Below are 10,863 nucleotides of genomic sequence, written 5' to 3'. Positions count from 1 at the left end.
AAAATAAAAATAAAAGTGAAGAATAAAAGTACTTTACTTTGTTTCTCCTTTGGCCCTAGTCACTCCACCACAGAGCTTCTGCTGGGCCTCTGGTGCATCCCTCAGTTTCATAGCTAGAGAACATCTGATGTAGTTTATGTATTCATTTCATTATTATTTAGCTAGTCGTCACTTGGTCAGAGTGGAATTTCTTCTCCTTTTTCTAGGGCAGCAAATGGTTCAAATGCCATTATGATTAAAATCTGGAGAAAGGTAATCAGTAAAAAATGTCATCAGAAAACTGAAAATAAAGGCCTATATACTTAATGATAAATTTAAAACCATCTTTCTAAGACTGGGGAGCTATTAATAACATATGCTAATCCACAATTTATACATTTTTATTCAAAATAAACTCTTAGATTAAACACTCATGGAGGCTATCCATTCTAATTGCTTTCTATTTTTAAAGTAATGTTTAACAAACCTACATCCAGTATAGTAAAGCATGAAGCAGCTAGTTAAGCAATTTATACAATTTGAATATTAGTCGAATTTTAAGAGAACTCCTTCTAAATTAAAAGTGGCATGTTTTCAGTCTGGATTGCTTCGGGTCAACATTCTTATATCACTTGTAGGAAAACTTAAAGATACAAAAAGAAATCAACCATGATAATGGCTTCTACTTAAACAATACTCGTATGGCTTCACATGAATGTATGATAAATATCCACTTTCTCAAGGCAGTTGTTAACATATGTTCCCTTAATTTTTTACTTAGCAAAATAAGTTAGAAAATACCATTACACTAAAAAAAGGAACTATTGCATAGCTTTTTATAATTTAAGATAGTTCGTCATTTTTTCATTCACCCACACAATATAAACCTCTACACACTCACACCTTCAGCGCCATAACTAGTTTTAGAAAACAGTTTTAAAATAATCCCTCCAGTGTCCTAAAACTTTAGGGCTGATGCTTAAAATTATCTTCTTGATTCCATAAAAAATTATTTTTTTGCTTAGTTGTTTTTATTAAACATTACCACCAGGAAAGAGGCTTTATATCACTTCCAAATAATACCCAAAAAACCTTGGAAAAAAATGGCTTGTGGTTCAATACAGATGTTATGTTGTATTCTTAAAGGTTTGGAAACTTGCACATGTTAAATAGAACAAAGCTGCAGTTGTACCTCCTTATAGACCTGGCTTAAATTCTAGGGTTCTAGATTCTTTCATGAAGTTTGTTCCAGATTCCCTAGTTTTGTGTGGCACATGAGACTCTAAAAATAAAAATAGTTAAGAAAAGTTTCCAGATCCATAGCTGTCAGGAAAATAAAATCTCTGCTTTGGGGAGAATCAGATCCTTTTCGCCAGTAGTGTGGGTTTCAGAAGGGGTGACCGCATCCTTAGCTCCAGGTTTGGAACATTTGAGAGGCAGGCACAAGAGTGAGGCCGAAGGCTAAAGTACCAGCTTTAGAGGAGACTCACGGGACGAGAGATGCGGTGCAGGTGTGGGGCCACCCTGGGCTCTCTAACCCCGACATCTGAATTAAACAGGCTCGCCCACCCTGTCTCTGGCACCAATGGGCCACCATGCTGTTCTGTGACAGGGCAGGGTACTTTCCCCCATGGGTGGGGAGGGTGCCGTAACTGGAGGAGATACTGCTTTAATAGAGAGCCCAAGATGTTGAGTAAAGGATCATACATGTCCTTCCCCTAATTTCCCATTCCAAAAAGAAGAGTTAGAGGGCGAGCAAAGAATGTGCTTAATGTACAGTAATAGCTTCTTCCCCACCAAGGTGAAGGGAGCAGTGGGGGAGACGTTCTCCCTCCACTCTTAATTTAAGTGTGAGACAGCTACATAGTCATTTGGTCTTTGCACACCGTTAGGGCAAAGAGACAAAAAAAGGGGGGATGGTTTGGGTGTATTAATTGATCCTGACTTTTGAGGAGAATTGGGATTGTTACAACCAAATGAATGGCTGGGAACCCTGGCATAGGTGTAGGGTGGAGGTGAGAGGGTGGGGGGTGTGTGCTCAGGGGTCCTTTATTCTACAAATATGTTGGATAGTACTAGCTAAGACCTAACTATTGCATCCTACACTGATTTCCTCAGGAATAAGGAATTCAGGCTTATATCACCAGCCAGAAGAAAAACCCAACCAGCAAAGCTGCTGGCTGAAGGTATGGGAAATAGGAAGCCAGCAACAAAGGAGGGACTATCAGTTCTAGTTTAGATTAAGTTACTGAAATTGAGGACTGTAGTCTCTATATTTCTGGAATGTGTTTCCTCTCTCTTTCTGTTGCATATAAGGTATGTTTATGGTTTTGTCCAAAGGTTGCAGAATACTGAGAAAGCCCTGGCAAGGCACTCGTGGAAATGGATATTTCCTTGAGAATCAGAATTCAGGGAATAGACACTCTACAGAACATTCTCTTATTGATGGTCTCTTCTCTGTGAAAAAAGTTATTAAAAATTCTAATAAATATAAACTCTCTATGTTGTTGAGTATAGAAATTAATACAAGATAGAGCAGGACACACAAAGAGGCTCTGTGTTGACATAATTAGTGGGGCACACAGAATTGTGTGTCTCAATTTTTCATCTTGTTAATAGCAAACTAACAAATGCAACCAGAAACAAATAGGTGTATGATATTTTCAGGAAATAGCAATGGATAATAGGTTTTGCTTTATGAAGTTCCACTGCCTATATAAAAATTCCTAAACATTATTAGAAAGTCACATTTTAGTTTTCAGAATAAGCTTTACAAGCAACAGCAAAATAGGTTGATTATAGAGGGTGCCGTGTGAAAACAAACTTTCTTCTTAATCAGTACACTCCCCTAATTGGGGGCTGACCTCTTTTCATGCTCCTCTCTTGAGGTGTCATTAAATACTCATTTCTAGGATCCAAATAAATAAATAAATGGTACCATCCCCACCAAAAGAGAGAAAAGATAAATCGAATGTGAATGCCTATGATGGTATTTTATAAAATGTGCCTTCCTGATGAGTTCAGCTGTTGGAATCTGGTGTTTTGCCTCTAATGGATTCAGTTAGATTGTATATGAATATTTTTCCTTCCTATAGAATATATCTTTTTTTTTTTTTTAATATATCTTTATTGATTTCAGAGAGAGGAAAGGAGAGGGAGAGAGAGAGAGAGAAGCATCAATGATGAGAGAGTCATTGATCAAGCCCACAACCCAGGCATGTGCCCTGACCGGGAATCGAACCCCGACCGCCTGGATCCTAGGTCGACGCTCAACCACTGAGCCACACCCGGCCAGGCCCTATAGAATATATCTTAAAACAAACATTTCCTCTTTTCTCTCAGCATGTATTGTCACTTGCATCATTTCCAATTTATTTTTTACTTTCCCTTTCCACCCCTTTTCTCTCTTAAGAAAAATAATGATTCACTTGGGGCAATAAAAGAAAGCCCAGATAGGAAAGAAAAATTCCATGGAACCTAACCAAACATGGAGATTGGAAACCAGAGTGGCCTCTATTCAGAAGCTAGAGCGCCCGTCCCTGGTGAGGGTTTCAGGACAGAGTGGCTTTGTGAAGAATTTCGGGAAAGATGGCCGGGAAGGCTATGTAGCCAGCCTGGCAACAGAGGCCATCCTCAGTCCCAGGCCGCGGTCCACTCTGATCTGTTCCGGAGGGAGTATCACCTAGTGCGACTATTCCTTGAGTCCCCCACCACCCACGGAAAATCAGAAGCAGGATGGGTCTAGTTCTTTTAAGTGCCATCTCCCAAATGCTACATAAAATGTGTTGCAAAAAATACTGAACGGAAACAAAATATGATAACAGAAATTGTAGGTGGTTTTAATTCTTTTGTTTTGGAAAAAATATTTTAAATTTTTAAAATGAAATTTTAAATAACATGTATTGCTTTAAAAATGGGGGGGGGGAGGTATTATTAGAAATTAAATAAAATTCAAGCATACAACTGCATGTTTTCTGTTGGCAGGAAAAGTTCAGGGTATTTGTGCTACCTTCTGAACCCTGTCTTGTTTTTGTGATAATATGAAGAACTAAAACAGGTTTTCATTCTCAGGTTTTTGAAGAGAAATTTTCTAACATTTCCAAACCTGCTTCTGTGTTTTGTCTGTAATGTTGATTGAAAAATATTTTAGAATTGGCATTGCCTCAGTTTTTTACAACCTAGTTTTGTTTTGTTTTTAGCATTTACTTTTTTATTTTATTTTATTACTTTATTTTTACTGTTAACACTATTCCAGATGTCCCCTTTTCCAACCTCCCCCCTTTGCCCACCTTCACTCAGGCCCACTCCTTTTTCCTCTGCCCATCACCACACTGTCGTCTGTGTCTATGGGTTATGCATGTATGTCTTTGGCTAATCCCTCCATCTTTCATCAAGTCCCCCCTCTCCTCTCCCCTCTGACAGCTGGCAGTCTGTTCCATGTATCCATGCCTCTGTTTCCTATTCTGTTCATCAGTTTATTTTGTTCATTAGATTCCACATATAAATGAGATCATCTGGTATTTTTCTCTCTCAACTAGCTTATTTCACTTGGCATAATAATCTCCATGTCCATCCATGTTGTTACAAAAGATAAGGTTTCCCTTTTTACTGCTGAATAGTATTCCACTGTGTAAATATACCAAACCTTTTTATCCACACATGTACTGATGGGCATTTGGGCTGTTTCGAGACCTTAGCTATTTGTAAATAATGCTGCTATGAACATAGAGGTGGATATACTCTTTTGAATTGGTGCTTCTGGATTTTTAGGATATATTTCCAGAAGTGGGATTACTGGGTAAAAAGGTAGTTAAATTTTTAATTTTTTGAGGAAACTCCATACTGTTTTCCATAGTGGCTGCACCAGTCTGCATTCCCACCAAAAGTACATGAGAGTTCCCTTTTCTCCACACCCTTGCCAGCACTTGTTTGTTGATTTATTGATGATAGCCAATCTGGCAGATAGGGATCACATTAACCCAGTGTTTTCTATAGTCAGTGGATTTCAAGAAGTTAATTAATTGAAGGAAATAGCTTAATTTTAGAATATGGATTTTTAAAATAAAGCTGTTTTATTGACATCTTAAATAATTTGTCACTTACCTGAACTTCATGAACTGAAATAAAGCACATGTATTTTTTGTGTGGCACAATTCAAGTACCATAGGCAGTTATTTAAATGGTGGCCTTCATTTAGTAAAACACATGATCAGCACTGAATTGTTTGCTTCAAGAATGTACAATGCCCAAGTAGTGGGAAATAAGTTCTGTTAAAGAGGGAAAGCATAGCAATCAGGGCAAAATTGGCTCCAGAGTAAGTTTCATTACAAAGGTCCAGCAGGGAGGTGTGTCAGGGCACAAGTAAGATGTAAAAATTTATTCAAATAATTAATGTGATTACCTAGATCATGAGTATTCTCATAATGATCTTAGGGTACATGTCATTTAGATTCAGAAGAGACAAAAATAGAATTGCTAACGTGACTTTTTAAACCTTGGGGTCAAATTTTTATAACTTTGTTTTCAGAAGAAGGGAGTCATCACAAGGGCCTCCCTGGATTTGGGCCCAGGACAGTGTACTTTTATCCTACTCGTGCAGGTGTTCGCCGCACCTGTGTGGGGTCCCAGTCCCAGTCTCACGTTGGTGCCTGGGCAGGTCTTTTTCATGCAGAGAAGATATATCTGTCTCAGATACTTAGTCTTGGAGTTTCCCGGGATGTGGGACTTTTAGTGCTAAAATCTGGGCAGTCGGAGCAAATCAGAGCAGTTGGTCTTTCTACTCCATTTTTAGTAGATTAGACATTTTGTCATTGACACAGGATGGACAAATAAACATTTCAGCCACTGTGCATCAATGAGGTAGCCCTAGTGTCCAGATGGGAGACAGATATTTTTCTTTAATTCTCAGTACCAGAAGGAGTCTGAAATCCTCAGACAACTTTTTGACACATCTCTTTGATCAAGAGGTAATTAGATCTTTCTCCACTCACAGGGAAAGGGGGGGGAAAGTCATCTTGATCACATCTCAATAGTGATTTGCACTGGAGCTCAGATCAAAGACAGATATGTTTCAAGTAAACTTAGCTGCTGTGCTAGATCCAGGTGGGTGATTATCCAGAGGCACAAGTTTATTTTAGGCATTTCTCTTTGGTGAAGTTTAGAAGACAAAGTTGTTGGATTATGACAGGCATAGGTAATGTCGTCCACCAGCTTGGGGCAGCAGAGCCAATCTGTCTTTTGGACATCTTTCTGTGGAGGGACTTGAGAGCCAGATATTTTTGGAATTAACTTTACCTTTGTGAATCTCTGGAGCATTGTATTGAGTTCTGTTTCAGGACGATAGCCTGTGTATTCTCTATGTCAGAGCTCTTTCTTCAGCAGAAATTTCGAGCCAGTTGTCATGGACTTTCTGATTAATAATAACTTGGTATGTTACAGCGTCTCCTTCGATTCTGACATTTGCAGTTCATTTATTGAATGTTGGGTTAGCCTGCACTCCTTCCACATCTGTCAACTTCTGCTTGTTTCCCTTCAGCTCATGGTTTTCCTGAGTAAACTTCTGTTGTAGGATTAGAGGCTGACTGATAGAGAGCTCCTTAAGGTCTCTCCTTTGAGCTGAGGGGTTTTCCTTGAAAATCCATTGGAATTTTGGCCAGTTTCAGTGAAGAGGGTTATGGTCCATTGTCTTTATTTGTTTTTCCTATTTTCAACTAATTTTTCAGTGTGGACTGAAATATTGTCTCCATTATCATCAACTTTTGTTAATGTGTTTTCCAGAGAGAAGGGAGAAAGGAAGAGAGGGAGAATAGAAGAGAGAGACGGAGAGGGAAGGGGAGAGAGGGAGGGGGCAGGAGAGCGAGAGAAAGAAAAGAAAGAAGGGAGGGGGTGAATGAAGAGAGGAAAGAAAAAGGAAGGGAGGGAGGAAGGAAGGGAGGAAGAAAGGCTGACAAAGAAAACAGTGTGACTATCAATCTGGTTCCTTCTTCAAAGACTGTAGGAAGCCCCCAATGAAAGTGTACAGGACTTTATAATTTGGGTGAAGAAATGGATATGTCCAGGATGCTATTTGGACTTCATGAACTGGCTGTCTATTAATGAATTCCCGTAAGATCTATTTCATGGCCTGAGTGGCTTAAAATCTAAATTTTATCATATTTCTTAGGTATGATCAGGTTGCTAGTGAACTCATTTAAAATACTAATTAAAGACCATGTTTGCTGTTGAGCCATATAGTTATGAAAATTACAAAACAAGGTAATTATGAAAAAAAACAAAACAGTTTTATAATCTAATTAAAATAGATCAAGTGTCTATTGTGTCTCAGGTACTGTGCTAATTATAGTTGGGGTAAGGTATCAATTTGAGTAAGATGTTTCAATAGAAGATATAAATGTTAAAACAAGCAATTATTAGGTAATATTATTCTGGGTAGGTCTTTAGAAAGATGAGTATATCTAAAATGTATATTCTTATTAGCATCTTGCTTAAAAAAGTGATACTTTCTTTTTTCTTGAAACTTTAATTTAATTTAATCTAATCACTGCGTGTTTGTAATTACTAATTTTCTTACCATTGGCACATTTTACTAAACTTGTTTGTATTGCTCATGATTATTATTAAGGTTCATGATCTTTAAGAATAAAATTTTGAAAATATCCAAAAGTAAACCACAACATTTGAAGTATGTAAAGCCTCCTAAATATAAAAATCCATCTATTATTTTCTATCAATCTCACAATTTTAATAAAGAGTTGAAAATAATACTATGTCAACTTATTCTTCAGCTCTTTCTACAAAAGATATTGGGAAGCCTACAAGAAGTTATATTATAAAACCTGTAAAAATATGAATTACAGAAGAGAAGATAAAAATGTTTTCTATATCACGTAAAATTGATTATTTCATTTTTATACTTTTTTTTTTCATGTTTTCTTCCTCATTTCCCATCAGATACAGCCTCATGGTAATGCACTAAATCTAAAACTTGATGACACCCAACCTCTTTCTAGTTGGTTATTATGTTGCACAGTTAGCAAGCAAAGTTAACTGGCCTTTTTTTCTTTTAAAATGAAAGATAACACCCTTCTAGCCTGGGGAACCCTTGGATGAAATGTGATTTGAAGTAAAATGTTTTCTCTGTTTACATAATTTGAGACTGCTCAGCCTCAGAATAGGACTATTAACTTCTGCTTATTAAAAAACACTGTATGGAATTAAGAATATTTCTTCTCAGATACAATTCTTGTGTGTGCTTAGAGCCAAGCCTACTGAGCAGAGGGCCTTGTCGTAAAAAGCACTTGATGTAGACTTATATTTACCCCTTTTCTGTGATATTTGCAAAAGGAATGATTAAGTCATCTCTTGTGGGAGATTTCTGCCTTAAACATCTTTCTCTTCTGAATCTAAGCAGATTGAAGAATCTGTGAAACTGAAATTAATGACAGTTACTAATGTGATTTGTCCAAATCCTTGGCTTCTGATGGTTGTGCTTTTGTTTCCCTGTCAATGGTAAAACTTTGAGACCTATTCCTTCTGGGTACAGGTCAGGTATGATTAATAGGCTTGGTGAGAGTCATTTAATAAATATATAAATCAAGTCATTTTGTTAAAAAATATATATCCATCATTGACACGGATCAAGTTGTGGTTTCCTTTACAACCTACCTGTGGAAATGATACAGCCCAGCTATTTCTGAGTTCCACTCTGTACTATTAAGGGAGCAGAGCTGAATCTTCCTTGGCACAGTGGAATTTAGAGAAATTAGAAGTGTTAGTTGCTGTAGGGCAGGTTAGATTCTGAACTGGAGATTGGCCAACAGGTGTGAACTTGTCTGCATCTGGCATTGAATAGTTCATAACTTTATAACGGCAGCCTTATTTTGGCAAGACTATCGAGAACTACAAAGGAGAAAAAACATATGAAATTCTTAATAAAATTCAACAGTCTTAACACAGGACTAAGTAGTTACTTTGGACAGAATAATGAAACATATGTTTCAATGAAACATCAGGATTATTCCCTTTGGTTGTAATGGATGGTGTGAGAGCTGCGTCATCACTGTGAGGGCTATTCCAGGAGTGTTTGCTCGTGCAGTCAGACAGGCGCACAACATAAATGGTGGGAACGCAAATCTTCACCCTTTGTAGATGTTATCATTGCATACCTGGGAAACATGAGAACATGCTTTCTGAACTGAAAAAAATATTAAAAATGATAAGAGAATTGAGTTATTTAGAAAACAAATGAAAAATAATAGTATCCTTCATACAAATAATAACTGGATAAAAAGTATAATGCAATAAAAGATTGTCATATAAAAACAAAAATAATTTACTTACAAATAAATTTAACAGTGTGCATTACCAATATAAAGATAACTGTAAAAGTCCAATAAAGGGGATAAAAAGACTCAAATGGAAGCCAAGACAAAGAAATACTACCTTGTTCCTGGACAAGAATATTTAGTAGGATGAAACTTTCACACTCTTAATTTATGCTCTCTTAATAAATCTTCATAATAAAATACAAACAAAAATGAAAGGGGTTATTTAGTTATAAATAATACTAAAATGTATTTGAAAATAGCTTAACATGTAAAAATACACAGGGCAATTTCTAAGAGAGTGATAAATAAAGGCACACTAGCCCCCACCTGGCGTTAATATATTTCATAATGTAACAGAAGCTAAAGCTGTGTTGTAGTGGAATATGAATAAACAGATGAATTAAGGGACATGAACAGAGTTCAGAAATATTCATGAAGTTTGTTTCCAGATCAGAGTGGCTTAATGGTAAGGATTAGAACAGATTCCATCACTCACCCGATACTACTTACCACAGTCGTTTTTAAAGATTCCAAATGTATTTTAATTTTTCAATTATGCTATATTTAAATGAGCAGCGGGGTGCTTAAATGACAAGTTGACTTTGAAACAATTCTGTATTACAGCAACTGCGATGGTGACTCACCATCCCTCTCTTTTGGGGTGACTCTGCCAACAGGGGACAGGTTCCACCGTATTCTAATCTGGGTGGGTGTAAATATCTATGCAACAACACAGAAACTGGTTCCACTGGCGAGTACAGCATTACTCTGTTTGTCGTGAAATCCTGGGGGAGTATTTTCTTTAGCCTGCCTTGCCCCAATTTGCTGAATGCTTCTTATCTTGAGACTTAATATATTTCTAGCCAAGGGAAACAACATGAAGGTGTGACGGGACTAGACAGCTGATTGCAGCTGCTGGTCTATTTCCTTGTAAAGAGACCTGGTAGGAATTGTGAAGCTCAGATGCTCTTCTCCAAAATTTCGAGATTCAGATTCAGTTCTGAAGGTTGAAAGTCCAAGATCAGGGTGGTAGCAAGTCGGGGGAGGGATGTGGTCCAGGTTGCAGACTTCTAATTGTACCCTCACATTACTGTCCTCATTGCAGAAGAATAAACTGGTTCCAGGTCAGCCGAAAAAGTGCTGACAGTAACACTGACCCAAGGAGAGGCAACCACCACCATCTAGGAGAACCTTCAAGATACGTCACTGCTCCCACACACATGAAAGCCTAGCACGGTTCCAGTGTGGTTATGCTTAGAAAGGTATTGGTCGGAAAGATGCCAAAATGCAAAGTGGTTACCTAGCATAACAGGAAGATGAATGATTTAAACATTTCCACATTATACCTTATTAGCCTTTGTTTTTTCAAAATTTGTAAGAAAATTTCCAAGATCCTGTTCAAGCAGAGGTCTGTGTTGCATTGTGTCCATTGGTGGGAAGGGAAGGTCTGGTTGTCCTCTTGGAGTTCAGGCTCTTCAGATTAAGTGATAGAAGAAAGACCGACTACCTGGGCTTCTCTCATTCCTTCATATAGATATTTTCTTCCTTTCACCAAATC

At 37.5% G+C, this 10,863-nt stretch overlaps 1 pseudogene across 1 annotated transcript; it reads right to left on the bottom strand.

The window, feature by feature from the left end:
* Window positions 1-9,923: 9,923 nt before the first annotated feature.
* On the bottom strand, window positions 9,924-10,184 carry LOC308558707 (cytochrome c oxidase subunit 7B2, mitochondrial pseudogene; annotated as a pseudogene). The gene has a single exon. The product of its transcript is annotated as a cytochrome c oxidase subunit 7B2, mitochondrial pseudogene (transcript).
* Between the last annotated feature and the right edge of the window lie 679 nt (window positions 10,185-10,863).

This window comes from Miniopterus schreibersii, assembly GCF_964146895.1.
Source record: "Miniopterus schreibersii genome assembly, chromosome: 6".
Lineage (NCBI taxonomy): Eukaryota > Metazoa > Chordata > Mammalia > Chiroptera > Miniopteridae > Miniopterus > Miniopterus schreibersii.
Note: the sequence above shows the minus strand (reverse complement) of the source record. Positions and strands in the feature narration are given on the sequence as shown.